This window comes from Podarcis raffonei, chromosome 4 (assembly GCF_027172205.1).
Source record: "Podarcis raffonei isolate rPodRaf1 chromosome 4, rPodRaf1.pri, whole genome shotgun sequence".
NCBI lineage: Eukaryota > Metazoa > Chordata > Lepidosauria > Squamata > Lacertidae > Podarcis > Podarcis raffonei.
Window position 1 is genome coordinate 58422802 of NC_070605.1, and position 20931 is coordinate 58443732.

Genomic DNA, 20931 nt, shown 5'->3' on the forward strand with positions numbered 1-20931 from the left:
ATGTGACATGAGACTACCAAGAGATTTAATAGATGTCTAATTTCTTCTGTTGACTATAGATGGCAGTGTGGAAGCCAAATACAAACATTGGCAGAAGTTATTTTCTCTCTATCTGAGAAAATGAAGAGAGTGTACACATGACTAGGCATGGGAACTTGAGAAACCACAGGTATGTAAATTGATTAATCTAACTGCCTATAGTGCTCCTAGTATTTACCAAATTTTGACAGTTGGCCATTTTTAAACAGAATTTAACGTAAAATATCAGAAGCATTTGAGCTCGTTTCAAAAGCCAAAAGGTACAGAAAAAACATAGCAGCTTGAAAGTAGAATACTAGTTTGAAAGAATCAAGGAGGGCTGGTATGCATGGACGAGATCCCTTGAAAGCTATGCTCTAAGGTTTTTCTTCAATATCATGCTCAATAAGTCCAATGTCGTCTTCTGCTACTACTGCTAAAATCATACGTTTCAGTTCCGCAAAACAATGATTTCTGGCACAAATAAGCTAATTAAGGCTGGCATTTCCCTTTTAAAGCTGCCTAATTTACTTATTTCCTGAGCCTCAGTGCATTCAAAAGCAAGTTAAATTAAAATCAATGTGATTTTAATTTATATAAAAGTGTTTAGAATAGGGGTGCCAGCCAATGGCGGTTTCAGAATTACTGTGGAATCCTATCTCTGTAGAGATAAGGAAAGTCAAGATGTTTTACTGAAAATATGTGGACAAGAAATATATTTTCTGGGGATCCGCAGTGCACTGAACAGTGATGAGCATGTCTTTTAGACAAGCAAGAAACAGGTGGTGTCTCTGATCTCCGGTTTTTGGAGATCGGAGTCATAGGCTTTTGGAAAAACGAGTGCTTATAAAAGCCATAATGACATCAGGAATGAGCTGCCACCCTTCTGCTGGCTCAGAAGAAAAGAGGATCCTCTGAATCTCAGCATGAGGTATGGTGGAGCCCAAACCCTTATTTGAGGCTGTTGCTGCTTTGAAATGCCTCTGAAGCTCAGCATGACATCAGAGGGAAGGTCTCAACCTACTCTAAGCTCAAGCGAAGGGTGAGCACACACACACTGATGTTTCGGTGGGATTTGGAAGCAGCATGTTTGAATGCTTCCAATGTTCAGTTTGATGCAATGGCTGAGAACTCTCCTGATCCAGGACAGGGGCAGGGTTGGTAGTTCCCATAAATTTTGGCTGGCTGCCAAGGCTAGCAAAAGTTTTCAGCTGCTGATTGTAGTCTGCAGATTACACTGTCATAGGAGAGAGGCTGTGTTTGGTTAAATCTCACATTTGATATTCTTATGTCTGCTGATCATAAACTGATTTGCTTGTTGTATCGTACCAGTGTGTTTAACCATGGCAACTGCATGCACTGAAATGGATTTTTACAGTGTGAATGTACTGATTATTCTATATAAAACTCTGGTAATTTACAGTCTTTTTAAATAAATATATAAACAGCAAACACTGTTTAATGTGGTTATATATATATACACACATATACATACAGTATGAGAGAATAATGAACATGTGGATGCAGAATTAAAGTAATTAACAATGTATTTTCATTAGCTGATAAAAATTTCAATTAGCTATATAGAGATGTCTTTAAAAATGAATATAGACATTTCCAAGAGCTTTCAAAGAATATAATTCAGAGGCATTTACAGCAAATAAGTTGCAAAAACCAGGACTTTGAATGTTACTTCAATATAAGTGCCTTTACAGTATTGGCTAATGCCAATATATATCTATTTTGCTTTATTCCTTTTCCATGTGTCAAAAGGTGTTTTTAAACCAATCTCTCCTTAGAGAGAGAACTGAACTAAGTAAAGTAAAAATAAACATTTTTGCCCTGTTTCTTTAAATACCTTGCAGTATTCAAACACATGCATACTTGTACCTCTATCCTTAAAGTACTCATTGGGAGATCTGAGATTGATAGGATTGATAACATGTGGCATAATTGATATATAAAGGTAAACAGAACTTACCTGCTATGCAGCATTTGGGCTTATGAACATATGAATTTGAAAGCTTATTGGATTAATTGTATTACTGGCAGGTGTACATCAGAATGAAAGCATAAATTCATAGCCATACATATAAAAATGTGGTAGTATGTCGTCGTATTACAGTAAGCAGTCATAAAATATTAACAGTAATGTCTAATGTAAGTGAAGCAGTAGGCAGAGTGCTCTACTGAGGGTTCTTATTACAGAGACTTCACTAGTCTACAAGTACCATTACTGTACATTGTGATGAATTGCCATAAATAATTGAAATAAACTGTCATCGCATTCAGAGTGCCTGATCTGTTTTTTTGGCGTGTTCACAAAGTAATTGGGAGAAAAACTCTTCCATTCAGAGAGATTCCACAGCTGCTTTCTGTAAGTTGATGAGGGTATACTATACGAGCGTCAAATTGTGTGTATTCATTATCAAAAATCTCGGGGGAAAGTTTCTGTTGCAGACAGGTTTCTTCTTTTCCCCGGTTCTCTTTGGGGCTCCACTTTCCGCAGTTCAGCCATCTCGGCAGCTTGCATTCCTGCTGTTTTGAGTGCTACACAACATGGATCCTTGCATTCTTTTTTGTGTGAGTCAAACCACGCAGATAATGATCAAACACTGGATTCCAGCCAAAAGGCAGATGCTGATGGTTCTTCTTCCAGACAAACTCCAAGGATGGAGAGCCTGTGAGCACAGATAGCATCCTGAAGCACTTACCTGCGTTGGAAGAATTCATTGTAACAGCAAATCCTTTCAAGCTCCAGCTGATCTCCCGAGGACAGTATTAACAGAGCATGGGAAGCCTCTGTAGCCCAAAGCTAGAGCAGCTGCTTTGCAGAAGGTCCCAGGTTCAGTCCCTGGGCCATTTCCAAGTAGAAATGGAAAAAGGTTTCCTGCTTGAAACCTTGGAGAGCCACTGCCAGTCAGTGGAGGCAGTACTGAACTGGGTGGCCAATGGACTGACTCAATATAAGGCAGCTTCCCATGTTTCTAGGAAAGTGGAAAGCATAGGACAGAGTTTACTCCCCATTTGTAAACCAGAAAAAGTCCTGTTATGAGAGGAAAGGCAATGGATATTTTTGTCTAAATGGATTTGCTATGGTGGGGCTCAAGTCCTGGAACCTTTATGCAGGTGCAAAGAGTTGAGGAATTGTTTGTTTATAGCAGGGTACTAGTTTCAATACAAAGGTCAGTAAATAATATGGAGGAAAGCTGAAATATAAATAACACCAAATAATATGGAGAAAAGCTGAAATATAAATAACACCCCTGATTTACCTGAAATCCTTGTGTCCATTGTAAGAATAGTCGTAGCTTACTAGTATGGGGATGGGGTAACCTTTGTTTCCTTTGCTGTGCAACACACATAAATCTTCCTAAAGGCTTAATCAGGTGGTAGAAACTTTGGTGTCTTTTTCATTCTATGCTAGTTCCAGATCCAAGCTATATTTTATTACTGGGGGGAGCAGGGCAAATAGTTGTTCTTCGAAACAACCATGCGGGGAATCTGAGGTTTGCAGATGGGGCTCTCCTATCCTTGCACAGCTGTCAACTTTTCCCTTTTCTTGCAAGGAATCCCATTTGGAATAAGGGAATTTCCCTTAAAAAAAGGGAAACGTTGACAGCTATGTATCCTTGCAGCACAGCTTGTAAGGAAGGAGGTGGTTACAGGATTGAAGGACAGCTTTGACCTTGTAAAAAGCATGAGTGCAGGGCAAGAAGGTTGGGATGTGGATTGAGAATGTGAGATCTCACAGGAGCTGAGTGATGAGAAGAGTCCTATATATGACATGTCTTATGTCTTGGAGTATAGGCACATAGTGCAGGGACGACAATAGCAACATTCATGATTGCTCATGGTGGGAACAAGCCCCCAAAGTCTTGCACACGGTTTAACAAACCATGTTTATGCTTTACGACAGTAAAGGGTTTGGGTTTTCTTTAATAAAAATTATTATTATTGAATTGCTTCCTATGAAACATCTCAAAGTGATTTTACAATATCAGAAATACATACATATAAAGCAATTCCATATATAAACACAGTGCTACTTAATGCTACGCTATGGCTAATCTACAGTGAAAGCTTCCCATCTCTTTGCAGCAGTACTAGAGAAGGAGAGTGATAAGGGAGCATGTGATCTTAGGGGGAAGCAGTCACTGAGGCCTGGTGCATCAGTATCACCAGGCATGTGTTTCCAGGAGTCCATTGTGCTTGGGTAGAAATTCTGCCCAGTGGCCATAGAAGAAGCATGGAGGAAAGTCATTCTGGAGCTTGGTAAGGTTTTCAGTCTGCAGAGGGGAATAGTTGTATATTAGCTAGGCACCTATCAGGTGATGATATGTATATGGAAGATTCCATGTACCTCTCAAATGCTTTTCTTGGCAATTTGAGGAATGGTATTGGAGTGTTTGTGAATAAGCTTGTGGGGCAGTGAAGGGTGTCGATACAGGTGGCCGCTTCTCATGGCAGCAGACCATGGAGAAAGGGTCCCCTAGTCTGAAGAGCATTGGAGCAGGTGAATGCAAAGTTTTATCCCTGCAAAGCAGCTGAGCAGGTCATTTACAGGGTTGAAGGAACTTGCTAGCTGGTGAAGTAGGCAGCTCTCAGCAGCACCTTGCTGCTGATGGCTGTTAAATGATTTTTGTTAAGGAGCTTACAAGGATTCCCTTGTGTTCGTTTTTGTATCTGTTGGGAACTTGGTTGTGCCAGGAGATTGGGTGAGTGGACTTTGCATCATACAGCTTTTTTTCTTCTAGGATGGTCTTGAGTTAAACGTTTCCTGTGTTTAAGAACTCTGGTAAATGTGTGGCCTAGTTAAATCCCAAACTGGTGTCTCCTTAAACAGGTGATCCCTGCTTGCTTTGATCTAAAATCAGTCCCATTTGATTCCAGTATCTTTTTCTTTGGTTTCCTGCATTAGATCAGGCATGTACATGCCTATGAAAGTTTTCTACTTGGCATCATTCCAGAAAACAGTACTGTGTCTCCGTCTTTGGCATTGTTTGTGGTGAGTTGTGGCATTCATGCAATGTTCCCACAGCTAGTGGCTAGCTGGTAAAATGCTGTTGCTGGAAGTCATGTTGGGCAGAAAAGGAATTTGGCAAGAAAATGTTGCCTTTTAAAATTTAGTAAAAGGGCTAGAAGCCAGAAGGAATATTAGATAAGAGAATCATAGACCCTTCTGCTTCATTTTTCTCTGGTCACAGAGCATTGGGAGTAGGTTTTTGATATATAGATATATAGTGTATATACTGAAATTGCCTGTTGGTAGCATATAAGGCACTTAAGTAAGGCACTGGATACAGAAGAAGAGTTTTGAGCGTGCCTTTATCTCATTCACATGATGGTTTGTACTTGGTTAACCTAGTTAAGTAGCCATACCCAGTATACTTGGTAGTGTTTTGGCTGGTAACTTATGAATTATGAATGGGAAGTTGAGTGTGTCAAGGAAAATAGACGCAGCATTAGTGGCATGTCTGGCAACCTGCAAACAAGGGGAAGGGTTCAAGAGAGCAGGACTTACCAGCACCCCTTCCCCTGCTCTCCCTCATGCAGTTGTAAACATGTGCAGACAGTGAACACCTGACAGCGCTGGATTTAGGGTGGAGTGGGTGCCTTGCTGAGGGGGTGCAAAACTGAGAAGATCCATAATTGACAAGATCCATTTGGGCATGCCAAATTTTGCTCTAGTACAGGGCACCATATTACAAAAGATTACAAAAATCAGCCTCTGCATCTGAATAGGTTTACCTTCAAAAGAGCAATTTTGGTTCAATTACGGCTCAGCAACACGGCTCAGGACAGCAATACCTCAAGGACTGCCTCTTTCCATATGAACCTATCCGGACCCTGAGACCATCTTCTGAGGCTTTTCTTTGTGTGCCTCTTCCTCCAGAGGTTCGGAGGGTGGAGGGTGGCAACACGAGAATGGGCCTTCTCTGCAGTGGCTCCCCATCTGTGGAACGCTCTCCCCAAGGAAGTTTGCCTGGCGCCTTCATTATACACCTTTAGGCGCCAGGCAAAAATGTTCCTTTTTAACCTTAAGGGTGCATCTTTTCATATGTTTTCCTGGACAATATTTACCAATATAATAGCATACTTTTATTTTGCAATATTGGGGAAATTCCAGTGGGTCACTTGGTGTAATATTTTTTAAATATGGGGAACAGTATAATATAACTTGCTTATATATCCAAAGCAAGTCTTTTCTGTTCAACAAGACCTTTCTAATAACATGTATTAGTCTGGTCCTCTCAGTTTTAAAATTTGTGTTTTAACCTTGGAGGTTATTATGCGTCTTCTAGCTGCATTTATCTTGCTTTTGATTTTATTTTTATATGTTCTATTTTGCATTTGTGTTGTTTTTGTGTTTATTATTGTAAACCTTCCAGAGAATTTTAGGTTATTGGACAGCATACAACTGTTAATAAATTAGAGAAATACATTGTGGTGTGATTTCCCCCCGATACAGAAATAAAGGAAATGCTATGTCCTCTTAAGGATTTGGGGGGAGGGGGAAATACTTGGGAATCTTACTAATGAACTGTCACAGAGGTTTTTTTGTTTTTGTTTTTAAAGAGAATTGCCTTTTCAGTTAAGGAGAAGTTGTGAGATTACGCAGGTTGCATAAAATCCATAAATTTCAGCAGAAATCCCAGATCTAGAATATGATCATATAAATACTGTATATACAAACTATAAAAATACATAAAGGGGGGTGGCATGTAAGAAAAACAATGGGTAACAAAGACACTGATTTGTGTGTGTGTGTGTCCATTTGTCTATCAAACAGTTGATACTTAATTGAGTAATTGGCCAAGGTGATTTGATAATCAAATGTCAACCTAGAACTACATGCAGTAATTAATGAGAGTTGCAGAATGTTGTCAAGCAGTGAAGACAAATATGTATGCAGGTGCTTATCCTGCTGTGAGTGAAGGAGTACCTTTTTATGAAACTTGTAAGCACTTTCTTAAACTGGGACAATTAAGGTTGTGAGGTGTATTATGGCATATGGAATATTTCATAAAATGGGGCAACTGGCATTCTACAAATGGGATCTGTCCCCTGAGGCAATTTTATCTGCATGTGTTTAAATTTGCAGTTTTTGTTCATGCAAAATGCATGCATCTATAGATGTGAATGAGATCTTTCTCTTTCCCTGGTTTCCATTTATCTGTAGTCTTAGATAAAAACGTCAGTTTATATACATATAAGCTGTTTATAGTGTTCTTGTGCACATGTATTTTGAAAGATGTGATTGCCGAGTATGAAATGGAATGTGTGACACATACATGTATGGCATGTTGCAGCAAAATTAGGCTATTGGATGTGTAACAGTAGATAAACAGCTTGTTACTTTGAAAGTTGTATTTTACCCAATGGATTAAAGAAAACCATGTCTATATCTTTTAAAGACTCTATTATCTGATCCTTTAATGATTCCTTTCCACTTCCATCTTTGTATTCAGCTTTAATCTTTGTATTTGTTCATACATCAAAAGTCTGAAGTGTAATTAAAATGTGGCAAAAGTCCCACGCTAATCAGGTACTCTTCCTCAATTACTTTGGCAGTATCCAAAATAAAGAGAAGGTGGGCAATATATATGCTTTCACAATCCTCCATTTCATATCTTGTGAGGTAGTTTAGGAGTAACACCTCAAAATTAACAGCCTTGATGTCTCTTGGCTTGTAAAAGTCAATATTTAGTGAAGTGCCAAGCAACTAGACCCCCCCCCCTTTTAGAATAAAATGTTTAGCAATTCAACTCTGAAGGAAACATGTCCAGAATTGCACTGTAAGATGATTACTTGGGCTAGTATTTTTTTTACTCTTGCATAAGACTCATTGAAGTAAATGGGGCACACTCATGAATAATTTCAGGTGAATAATATAGGTATCTTTCTAATGCAACATACGAAGGAATCCACTGAGCAGGCTCAGAGCAGTGACGTTCCTTCTGCCAATTATATATGGAACTAAGACAAGTTTATATCTAAAGATTAATGGTAAAGGTAAAGAACCCCTGACTCTTAGGTCCAGTCGTGAACGACTCTGGGGTTGCAGTGCTCATCTTGCTTTACTGGCCGAGGGAGCCAACGTTTGTCCACAGACAGTTTTTCCGAGTCATGTGGCCAGCATGACTAAGCCACTTCTTGTGAAACCAGAGCCGCACATGGAAACGCCATTTACCTTCCCGCTCAAGCAGTACCTACTTGCACTTTGACGTGCTTTTGAACTGCTAGGTTGGCAGGAGCTGGGACTGAGCAATGGGAGCTCACCCAGATTTGAACCACCGACCTTCCGATCAGCAAGCCCTAGCCTCAGTGGTTTAGACCACAGCGCCACCCGCGTCCCCATCTAAAGATTAAACACTCACCAAAAGACCCTGCTCTTGTAGTTAAGATGCTGCTTCAGATAAGGGAAAGACCAGGCAAATGACATGCACTTGGTGGGATCTTTCAAAAGGGGGCAAGTGGAAGGTTAGCCTTGAAAAAGGATTCAGACAAATATTCATAGCATTTTATGAGGGCCCTAGGAGATAAGGGATGCCATTGCCTACAGGTTGGGCATCACTGCTTTATGCTATTCCACGAAGTGGGACTGAACCTCAACAGGAAGAACAAAGTAAGTTGAGGTTTTGGCGTTTTCTGCCTCCAAGTTGCAGGGGCAGCTACGCACCCTGCTCAGAGACCACTTCGTATGATGCTTATGGTAAGAACAGCTATTCCTTCCCTGAGCTTCCCTCGCATTAAAGTGTTTGCCAGCAAGACTATCTAAGTTGTTGGAGCTCATGGCTGGATTCCTGTTTTTGCACTTCTGGATCTCTGTTTTCCCCCAGTAGCTTCCAAGAATCCTAAATTCTGCTGTGTGTGCTTATGTACCAAGTTATGCAAATGCTGCAAAGCCAATGGAAACTTCCACTGGCTCCATTGCCATTACACACATCACACATTCACACTTCTTTGACCACATTGTCTTAAAGCAAAACAACCATTGAAAGAAAAGGAGGGGAAGGAATCAAGCTTCGGAGTGAAATTTTAATGACTTGGGTTGTCTCAGAAACTTCTCCCTTTGGTTCATTTCTCTTTGTTAATTTAATTAGCATCTTGGCAGATTGTGAAAAAATGTGCCAGGTAAAGAGCCAGGAGGGATGTTAAACATTAGGGAAGCTAGAAATTACAATATGATTATGATACTTTGAACAAATTCTCTAAATTCAAGAGTAAGAAATCCCTTAAACAGAAGCATAAGGTTGTTCATGAGGGGAGTAATCAGATTAACATAAATGCTCAGTAATTGGCAAAGTGTTATTCCTGCGGATATAAAACTACAGGCTAAACTGTGTACAGGATAAGCAGCAAATATGTTTTGAACTGTAATTTACTTTTTCTTGTGATCATTGCTCTATCATAATACCCTTTGTTTAAGATTCAAGACTTGGAAGACTGTTTTTTGTCCATACTGCAGAGAGGATATGAAGATAGAGTCAGTGGGAGAGGGGGAAAAAGACAGCAGAACCAAAATTATTCAAAATTATTTTTCTTATGAGACCCTTAGCTTCAAGGGACTAATGATGCGTTACACTGTGGGAAGCCATGAAAGGGTTTACCAGGGTTCCACCAACATGACCCAAGGCTTAGATAAAACTACACTCTGTGTAGAAGCATAGCAAAGTAAACATCAGATTAAAAACTTGTGTTTACATTCTTCCCAAATTTCACTCTTGATCACTGGCTTCATTTGACTGAAATGGAAGCTTGCTAATAAAGAACAGTATGTCAGCACATATGTGTTCTCCTCCTTAGTGAATGTTACATGAGGTGTAGCCTCTCCTATTAAAGGCATTCTGGAAAAGAAACTGTCAGAATATAATTTTTCACTCTCATCAGTTATTAAACTTCACTAATTCCTTTGGGTTGTAAAGGACACAGAACGTGTAGTTTACCTTTTTATTCCAAAACTAACTGAATCTGTGTCCCACTCTGTTAGCTGGTACTTCTGATTTTGTATTATTATTATTATTATTATTATTATTATTATTATTATTATTATTATTACAGACCCCCATGGACAATGTAACTTGTTTTAGAATACAAAAAAGTACTGAAATCTTACAAATATTGTGCTTCATTTTTGAAGTGCGCAGCTATGTAACTTCTAAACTGCAGAATTGCATCAAAAGCATAATCCACTTTGCTATGGCCCATTGCTCTGCTTGGCTAAGCCCTTCCTGGGCATACTGAACCCCCTTGGAAACCAGCTGACTGCTGAATGAGACACTGGTCAGCTACATTCATCACAACAGGAATGGAAGGTGGAAGAGCTTTGCACCTTGGGAGGCGTATACATTGGTAATTCCATTTGTACAAGGGGAGTGGAAAAAACTAGACAGACATGCTTTCTTCATTATTTTCACAATGCAGCACTTTATGGTTAAAAACACTGGCAATTGTCTTGTGAAAAGAACTAGTATTTCTTACTACTTGTCACATTTCTAGATTTTAATATTCCTTATGATAATCTTACTAACATGAGCTTGACCAAACTGCGGGAGGCAGTGGAAGACAGGAGTACCTGGCGTGCTCTGGTCCATGGGGTCACAAAGAGTCGGACACGACTAAACAACAACAACAATGATAATCTTGCATCCTTCAAACTTTATTTACCAGAAAACATATTAGGTGAGTTCGAAACCCAGCTACAGCAACACTTGTTTCCAGTAATTCATATTTTAACATCTCACAATTGACTAATAGTATCAAAGGGGAAATCCAGTGTGTAGATAAGCAGTAAGGATAGTTAGTGAGAGACTTACCAGTTGAAATGGGGCTTTGTTTGAAAACTGGTAACCTGGAATTTGTAGAATAAAATACAGTAGTTAATAGGTTTTGAAGGCTGTGTATTTGTGAGAAGAAAAGAGTTAGCTCGTGTATCCGTAAAAGGATTCTTGATCTGTGAACAGCTAATTCCCCAGCTAACCATTCTTAGCCTAGATATGGTTTTTTTCTGCAAAGGGGCCTGCTGTGAAGCGAGAGAAGCAGTATAACTGCTTTAACATCCCCTTTTAAGTTTGGGCAGGAGAGGAATGGAGGAATTCTGGGTTCCGTTATTGCCTCCTTTGTTGCCTCAACAGCCTAGTGACCAATGAGAATTCTCAGGAAGTTTCAGAGCCAATCATAAGAAAAGAAGCGACAGCACGTCTACATGCTTACTTTTTTGAAAAAAGTACAATTATGTACCACATTTTCCTTCATGGGGCTCAATGTGATGTGTGTGGTTCTTTGCTCCTCTTTTAATCCCCACAACAACCCTGTAAAGTAGATTAGCCTGAGACAGCATGGCTGGCCCAAAGTGGCTCACCGGGTGCAGTGTGCTTCATGCCTGAGTGGGGATTTGAACTACTCCAACACCCTAATCGTTACTCTCACTTTCCTTGAAGAAGGACCAGTTGGGTCCAAAATACCCTCCAATAAAAACATCTCTTTTGGCCGTTGATTTTTTTGCTCCTACTTCCAGTGCCCTTTGGGTGGGGGGGGGGGTTTCCCATTTTTGTTGCAAATATGTAAGTTGACCAGAATGCTCACCCACATTACAAATGCTTCCCCTCCACTTCTTCATCTGTGTGAATCATGATCAGATGCATAAATAGCACAAGAGAGGTTCAAAGGGAATTTTAACCTTGTGTAAAAAAGTCCTAAATGCAAAACAATTTCTGATGTTCTTTAAACAGTTCCACCCACCACCTCTCTGTCTGTTCCAGGAATTACATTTTACAGGTTGTGTTTTAACTTGTAACTTTCAAGTTGTAAGTTAATTATTCTCCATAACTATATCTGCAACATTTTAAAACGTCCACATTACATTTTCATCAGTGGTAAAGGCCCATTTTAATAAGGTGATTTGTTTTCCCCTGCTCCTCCATAACCAAGTGTTTGGAACCTCTAGATTGGTGTGTGGAATTTCACTAAACTAAAATATGTGTAATAAATTCTATTGTCGCATGTGTGGGGATTTCTGCATCTTCCTGAAATGACTTTCTTTCTTTCTTTCTTTCTTTCTTTCTTTCTTTCTTTCTTTCTTTCTTTCTTAAATTTTTACAGATTTTGGCTCACATAGTAATGATTACATGAAGTAATTTACCATGGGGATTTTACCTACCCAACCACAGGCTACTGGTAATCTTTGCAATCTGAAATGAGAACTTGTTTCTTGATGGGAATGTGAAGGGATTTTTTGTATATATGATCATGTATATATGATCATATTAACATTTTACATAAAATTCTCTAAATATAGAATCAATGCAAATGATTTCATGTAATATGAAGGAGGGGGATATGTTTAGCTTATGATTCTGTATTTTTCCTTTGCTCAGTTCTAAAAAACACCTTTTAATTTCCCCACTTTTGTTAAGTGAGCAATGAAACTGAAGTTCTCGGCAACCTTTTGACTTGTATAAATGATTTTATGAGCATAAAAAGATGGAAAAATCAGGCTGGTGTGTTGTTTGTATTAAAATTTTATATCAAACGTGTATAGTGCATTCAAATGTCTGAATAATAAAAACTACAGTCTTCTTTCTACATTTTAAAATAATCAAATCCTGCAAGCTTTCTACACATTACACATAAGCTAATCGGTTGATGAAGTTTCTCAGTACCATCCCATGCAGCATGGCAAATAATTTTTGAAACCTAGTTGCAATCTTACCGGTTCTGTTATAATAAAATGTATTTTCTGCAACTTTGAATATTTCCCAGAAACTATCTTATGGATGTAAATATATATTATGTGCAAGCCAAAGCACGTTTACTCAGAAGTAAGCCCTACTGAGCCCAGTTGAGCTTACTCACTAGTAGGCATACTAAATATTGAGACATTAGCTGATTTGGGTTTTTTTAATTTGGAACTGAAAATAAAAATGACATCTACAAGAAATGGAATGATGGACAGCTTGCCAAGGTCTAATAGCCCAGATTTGTAGGGGTAGTGTCAAGAAAAAAGCTTCAGGAGAAAGCTTTAGCCATAGGAAAGTTAAAGCCTGGAATAAGTTCAGGTTGGTGAGGGAAGTTATGAGCAAGAAAAGGGAATTACTCAGGTATGTTCAAAGGAAGGAAGAGGAAATGATAGCCACACTGCCTGGCAAGGGTGGTAAGGAAGAACTATTCACTTCCTATTTTGCCTCTTCTTTTGATTCACCTCACATAAGCTGCATAACTAGCGAAGGATGAGGATTGCAGTTCAAGACTGATATAGAATTGGATATGCAAAATGGACAACCAACTGTTATATGTTCTAGCTCTGGATATCTTGTATTGAACAAGGAGTTAGATAGGACTTCTTCCAACTCTGTGATTCTAAGGTTCATGGTGGATTTTCCTAATATTAATACTACTTCATACATAAAGGCTAGCATAGAAAAAGAAAAGGAGGAAGAGCTTGGCTTAAAATGCTCTCAACCTATGGTTTTCATTTACTGCTTTTTTAAAAAAAGTCTGAAGTAAATAATATGAAAGAATTAAGAAGTCACTAGGAGAAGTGGCTATACGACAGGACATAATGACAGAATTTTAGGCATTTTGTCCCATATTTCTGTTTTTAAAATCCTGCTTTTTCTGCCTAGTTGTCTTTTTGGGCTAGTTTTTCTCCTCCCACAAGGAAAGTCTGGCTTCGACAGCAATCCTAGACTTCAGCTGTAAGGTCATGTGCAATACTATCATCACACAAAGCCGATCATGGCTGCTGCAGAGGAAACTGCTGCAGTTCTAACTACAAAGAACTTTCCAGGAACTCGACTGCTGTTTGCGGAAATCTGTTCTGGATATCTACAGGTCAGATGTAAATTACTACAGCCTGTTAAAAACTAGAAGAAAAAGCGATTGCATGAATTCCATCGGTGGAGAAAAGGGAACTTCTCTGTACAGGCCTTTCAGTAAAGTGAGCTGCAAAGAAAAGAAAAATTAGTCATATTAAAGTCATGTAGGACAAAGTGAAGTAAGCATATGTCAGCCCTTCAGTTGAAATTCCCCAGAGAGGAATGGAAAATCTTGCTTGGTTATGCTCATGAGCAGGACAAAGCATATGGAAATCAGGTTCCTAAGTGGCAGCTGTTGATCAACTCATTCCCCACCTAAGCAATTCCTCAGGATATGCAGGCAGGATGTTGTAAGTATTTTGCATTTGGAAAATGATAATCGATAGATCATATTCCATTGGTATGGATGCCTGGACTAAAATGTTTATTAAATTAAGGACTATAGAACTGGGAAATTAACAAATTAATGAAAATGGGAAACAGACAAATGTAATACTGAAACCGGCAATAAAACTCACAAAGTAAGCTTGATTGTTGTATAAAAATAATAGAGAATTGATGATAGCAAAAACATAATTTATGAAATGGTATATCGAGTGTATGAGAACAGCCTTATACTGATTCAAACCATTCATAGTTCTGGCTACTCAATGTAGTTGCGTGTTGGCATCTGTCTGTCTCAGGAGTTAAAGGAAAAGAGTGCCTTCGGGGGGGGGGTAATGTCAACCATTGGAGAATTACAGCAACTGCTGTGGCTGTAGTGACCGATGTGGGACAGACGTGTTTTGTTGCCCCTGGGGCAGATGAAGGCATCCAGTTTTGCTGCTACAGGTGCACCATGGCGTTCCTTCTCTCTGTGCTCCTCCCAGCAGTCATTCCTGCTCTGGTCACTGCTGTGGGTACACAACCTGGCTGTCTCCAGGCACTGTGATCATCTGCAAGGGGTTCCCAGACTGATGGGTTAATGTTGCCAGCCTTCATGCCACATTTGCAGACATCTTTGTAACACAGAGGTGGTCTGCCAAATTGACCTAGTGTCTGAAGCTGGCTCCCTGTAGAGCATGTCCTTGGGGCTCCTGCCGCTTTCCATTCTGTGTACATGACCAAACCAGCATAGATGTTGCTGAGACAGGAGTGTGAACATGCCAGGAATGTGGGCTTTGGAGAGCACATCTTTGTCTAAGACTCCAAACAAAGTCTCAAAATGTGATGCCCAAAATCTTCCTGATGCAGCTCTTATGGAAGGCATTGAGGCATCACTCCTGGTGAATGTAAGTTGCCCATGGCTCACTTCTATAAAGCGGCATGTGCTTCTAATGTAAATAGAAAGTATAAAAAGCAAATTGATTTGAACTTGTAGACCCTCCTGTAACAGAGCATGAATGCTGTTTCATTAGCATCCATGCTAAGGTTTTAATTTGCTTCTCGTGGATCAGCTATTCTCTCTTCTCCCCATCCCAGAATAGAGACTTTAGAGGTTCAACTGTAGATAATTATGAGACATTTATAAAGGAAATAAAGAAGTATTTCACTAGCATTCTCAGGCAAATAAAAAGCTCTTACGTGTTTGCAAAGTTCAATTTCTGCAAATCTTTAATAAAATGAAAGAAAAAATGAGTAGCTTTTGAGGAAAATTCTACATTAGTTAAGAGCATTGGGGGATAGAGTTTGTGAATTTTATTTCCTGTGTTGCATTCAGCTGAATTTATGAATGCTGTTGTTAGTAGCTGAAGGAAAATGTTCCCTAAACTTATTTTTGAGATTATATGGCATCTAACCTTCCCCTTTCTTTTCTCCTCTCCTCTCTAATGCATCCTCACATCATATCCTCACATTATAAACCTGGAGATAGGGCCGGTGTAGTTCCTAAAAATTAATAATGAATGTTGACTTGTGAATAGTCAAAAAGCGTTTGCTGGAGTGGAATGTTTCCTTCTAAAAGTGTTTTTAAATAAATTCCTTGCATTTAGTATTAGCATACATAACAAGGGTGCATTTGTTCAATAATGTGTATGATATCTAACAGACTAAAGTGTATAATATAATACAGTTACTGTTATATATGGATTTTATAGGAAACTATTAAAATGTGTGCACAATCCCAGAAAGCCTGGTTGCAGCTGGATTTATACAGCAGATTTAAGTAGTACAAATAGCTTGAACTGTCGTATTTTAGACGAGAGGCGAGTGATTCTCTGTAGAACAGGGAGAGAGATGGGCAAGAATATTTGTCTTCGGGGTGTCCCCTCCCCAAAGATTTCTAGAATGCTTTGTGTTATAGCATAGTGGGACTAGCTATCTCCTACTTTCTCCTCTGTATGTTAAAGTGTCCTTCAGTTTCTCAGATCATTTGTCTAAGGGTGAAGTTGTCTGCCTCCCAACTTTTTTTTTTAAACAGAACAACAGCAGTAGAAACTGCAAATCCAGCCAGAAAGGGAAAGAAGGTGCTTAAGCCTTTCCCCCATGGGACATTTCCGCAGTCAATATTGCATTATCCCACCTTCTTCTCCATTTATAGAGGAAAATATATGGAGCTCTTGTCTCTTATCCTTGTGGCTGAAATGCTGCTTGAGAAGGGAAACTTTGCATTACAGACTTGGGGGCCTTTAGATAAATTCAGAGGAGCAGGTGGTTTGTGGAATGTGGATTGTTTTGCAGCTGAAAACAGTGAACTATCTGGCGGTGAAAAGTGTTGATAGTTCTTAGGGCATGATGGTGCTGGAAAATCTGGGCTACTAAAAATATTTATTCCATTTGTGGTGCTGGGTTAGACTGAACTTGAAATTCTAAGTTCTTGGAATCCTGAACAAGGCAAGAGTGAGAGAGGAAATGACATTAAATGCACTGTAAACTTTTGGACCCTCTGAAATAAGTGTGATGATAATGTATTGATCTACAAATTTCAGTATTCGGAATCCATCACCTTTAACAAAATATGGGATAGAGTCTTGTAGGAAGCCACATGGATTTGAAAAAGATAAAAACAGGTGTAACATATTTTTTGAAACATCACATTTTATAATATAAATGCTGAATTCATTCTCGATATAGGTTGCTTATTAGATTTGTTTGAAAGCATAAAGCTGGGAATGCGGTGTTTAGAGATAAGAATTATTTTGTTAAAGAGCTTCTAAATGTTGGAGATGTTAGCAGTTTAGAACAAGGGCTGCTGTGGTTGCTAAGTGCAAAAATCTAGCACAAGCAGTGGGAAATAATATTAGGGTGGGGAAATATTGCTATGGTTACAAAATACTTTCTTTTGAAGGAGAGAGTGATAACACAGCAAGGATCATTGAGAAATACCTAGTGGTGGATTTTGCAGAAACCAATGATGACTAAGGGCAGTAGTATACATTATGAGTGCTGTAGGAAATGTTGCATGAATGCTGTGGAAATCACTGGTATAAAGTGTGAAAGTTAAATATGCATCTGGGGAACCTGACAGTTAGAGCATAACTCTCGGCGGCAGCATGTTTGCTTTTACTTATTACACAAAAACAATGTCAAAAGGTTTTCTAATTTTAATTGAGAAATGGGAGTGCATTCTGTTTCCAAGAACTACGATCATATCTAAATTTCTTTGTTGTTATTATTAAAATTATTGTCATTAAAAACTACAGACATTACTTGTATGATGAGTTTTGTCTATAGGGGACTGCTCAGGGGCTATCCCTCTCGTGATACGAGAGGAAGGCAGTGGCTTTCAGAGTAACTAATTCTGTGCTTCTCACACTAATGCAGCATCTAGGAGGTTGCCAACTTTTGCCCTTGCCTTCGTGTTGGGTACTTACATTTGTTTTCTGATATCGAGGGAACATTGTCCTTAAGATGTAATGATGTAAGGCTATGAAGGACTTGGTCACAAATTTATTGACAGCTGCATGAGTTATGATAGCTAGGAACTGGGAGGGGCAAGGTGAATATAAAATGGAAGAGTGGTATAAAGAGGTGTGGGATATAGCTATTAATGATAAATTAACACGTACTATTATAATAAGGTGGGGAATATGCAGGAGAAATGATTTTGAGAAGATATGGAAGGTGTTTGTAGAATTTATACAGTACTGTCAAAACAGAAAGGGGTCAAACCATCGCAAGAGGCGTGGAAATTTTGGGAGGTTGGATAGTTACAATGGACTGGTCTTGGGGGTGGGGTGCACATTTTTATTTATATTTATTATTATTACAAAAAAGATGAAGTGATAGCCATCCACTAGGATGGCTTTATAAGGCGGTTAGACAAATTTATGTGGAATTACACAGTGAATGGTTACTACCTAGGATGGCTATATTATCTCCAGGACCAGAGGCAGGATGCCTATGAATACCAATTACAGTGGTAACTCAGGTTAAGAACTTAATTTGTTCTGGAGGTCCGTTCTTAACCTGAAACTGTTCTTAACCTCAGGTACTACTTTAGCTAATGGGGCCTCCCGCTGCTGCCGTGCCGCCGCTGTGTGATTTCTGTTCTCATCCTGAAGCAAAGTTCTTAACCTGAAGCACTGTTTCTGCATTAGCGGAGTCTGTAACCTGAGGTACCACTGTACTGGGGAGCACAGGTAGGGAGAGTATTGTTAGTTTCATGTCATACTCCTGGGCAGAAGTGACTCACCTAGAATTTTTGTTTAGATGAAATTCAGAACAGGGAGTTATTGTAATCAATCAAGGTATTCTAAGAAAACAAAAGCAAATGTTTAAAAAGCCCAGTAACATTTTAGTGGAAGGAGGGTTTCACTTCATCTGGTGTTTCCCTCTGGTGGGCAAAACAAATAGAAATGGTGTCACCTGAACCTGAACAACTTGAAAAATGCAGTTCTAAAAGCTGAAAGGTAGATGGGATATAATAGTGCAAGTCTGATTTACACTGGTGTCACAATCAGATGAAATCCTGACAGGTAGTTAGTTAGTAGTGTGAAAATTCACACTGCTTTTAAATAAAGAACGTGGACAGAGCTCAACTGTGCCAATATGGTTTGCTCTTAGAGAAGGTGCTGAAAATTATCATTCCAAAGAAATTATAGGAAGTTGGGGATCTCTCATGTGGAAGTTGTTGACTCCCCACTCCCCAAAAAATGTCTGGAGTTTTTATTATTATCTGACATATTGCTATTCAGTATTTAGGTCACATTAGACCATGCACACTTTGACTAGAAACATTTGTCTAAGGGAGGCAAATACCCTGCATTTTCTGTATTAAAGAGAAGTAGTAGTACTTTGCTTCTCTGCCATCTGCTCTTAAGAATTTATTTGATCTATAGAGCTTGGGTGGTTTTTACAGTTTACTCTCAATTGTCTCTAGCCCAGCAGCAGATACTTGGAAGCTGAATGGGTTTCACATTCCTGTTCAGGTAGTGTTGGTCAACACAGCTACTAAAGCTCTCAAATTTAAGATTGAAGACTAACCTTAGGCCATAGATCTGGGAAGATAACTGTAGGCATTTATAACATTGAAGGGTGAAGAGATGAATGAGTTGATCCCTGATGTTGTGAATGATATTTTTTAGCTCCTATAATTGTGCTTCCGGAGTAGAAATGGAACACAGTTGGCATCTCAGTCTGTCACAGGATGAGTCCTATGTCTGTATATCTATTATGTAGCCTAATAGCTGTTTTATATTGTGTGCATTCTTCCTATTTCAGTTTAGATGAGCAAAGCATTGTACTGGTTAGGGATTCCATGTATGGGGCCTTGGCCATGGCAACTGCAGTTCCTGTCTTCTACTTTTACTTCCCATTCTTTCAAATATTACTCAAAGAATGCTAGCATCATACAAAATGATCCAAAATGTTTTCCCATCGTACTCTGTCTGCATGACTTCAGTGTTCCACTTAAATATTTAGTGGAATTGGGGAGTGAAAGATCTGTTTTATCTATTGCCATTTAATGCTAGGGTACTTCCTTGCTCCATGAATTATTCATCAGGCTGCTTTTATTATAATGCTGACATTATTCAGTACCAGAGCTGCTTCTGCAATAGCTTTCCTTTGCTAAAAAGCTACATAGCAGCAGCTACTACTGGTTTTGGAAGTAAATAAAGATGCTAGTTTTTCATGATTGCTGGAGAATAACACTATTCTAACCCCCTCTCCTTGATTCTTTGTTAGGAAAATAAATTAGCAAAACAAAGAGTTATTGCTATGATCGGCCAAATGTGCAGCTTTAGACTGCAATCCTATATCCATTTACCTGGCACTAAATCCCATTGAACATAGTAGATCTTACTTCAAAGTAGACGTGTACAGGATTTCACCCTGTCATCGCTTTATTTCTCCAGGGTACATTTAAGAAAACCAGTTTCTGTCTTTTGCCAGTTGTGAGTGCTTACATTATCAAGGCACCGGTGTATGAAACTATGTGATACAGAAATGTGGAAAATATTTATATTCATATCTCATATGCTTTTTCCATTTTTTTAAAATTTGCTTGCAGAACCCTTACCTGTTGTAAGCATGCAGAAATGAGAAAAAAAGTTTCTTTCTTATGCTTGGTTTCAAGTTTTCAGTCCTAAAAACCTGTGCTTTCTTAAGAAAAGAAAAGAAAAATCCTAGTGCAAATGGTACTTTCCTCCTCCTCCTCCTCCTCCTTTTTAAAAAGCCATTGACAGTAACTGAGTCCACTAGGGACAGTCCCCGTGCAGAACGGGGATGCCAAGTCTGGGCTATGTGCAAGTATTTCTCTAACAGACAACTGCATGTGCTTGGTTTTCTCCCCAAGAGTGTGATTTTCAAAGTGGCATTTGATTTCCTTCTGAACTGGTATGCATAGCGCTAACTTGCCTTCAGGCAACAGATAAGGGGAAGCAAGAGGAGGGGGGCAAAGCAGAGAGCAGATGGATGAACGATTAGATCATTTGGATCAGGAATGTTGCATTTTCTTTTCATTTTTCTGCTTTATACTGAAGTCTCTCTTCTGGTCAGAGTTTCTGAAGGGGTGGGGAGGGAACTTGTCTCAGAAATCCCAGAAAACATCATAAATATTTTTAGATGTGCGCATATATATATATATATATATATATATATATATATATATATAGTGTTATGGATACAAGTTAACAAGGCAAAGAATAGGACTGAAAATATATGTGGTTTCGGA

At 39.0% G+C, this 20931-nt stretch overlaps 1 protein-coding gene across 3 annotated transcripts in view; it reads left to right on the forward strand.

Annotated features, from left to right (window-relative positions):
- The window catches only part of DIPK2B (divergent protein kinase domain 2B), a 183706-nt gene that overhangs the window by 1791 nt on the left and 160984 nt on the right, over positions 1-20931 (forward strand). For all 3 annotated transcript variants that reach the window (XM_053386864.1, XM_053386865.1, XM_053386866.1), the window contains exon 2: positions 60-169. The gene's annotated coding sequence lies outside the window, so the exon portion shown is untranslated. The remainder of the gene's footprint in view (positions 1-59; positions 170-20931) is intronic.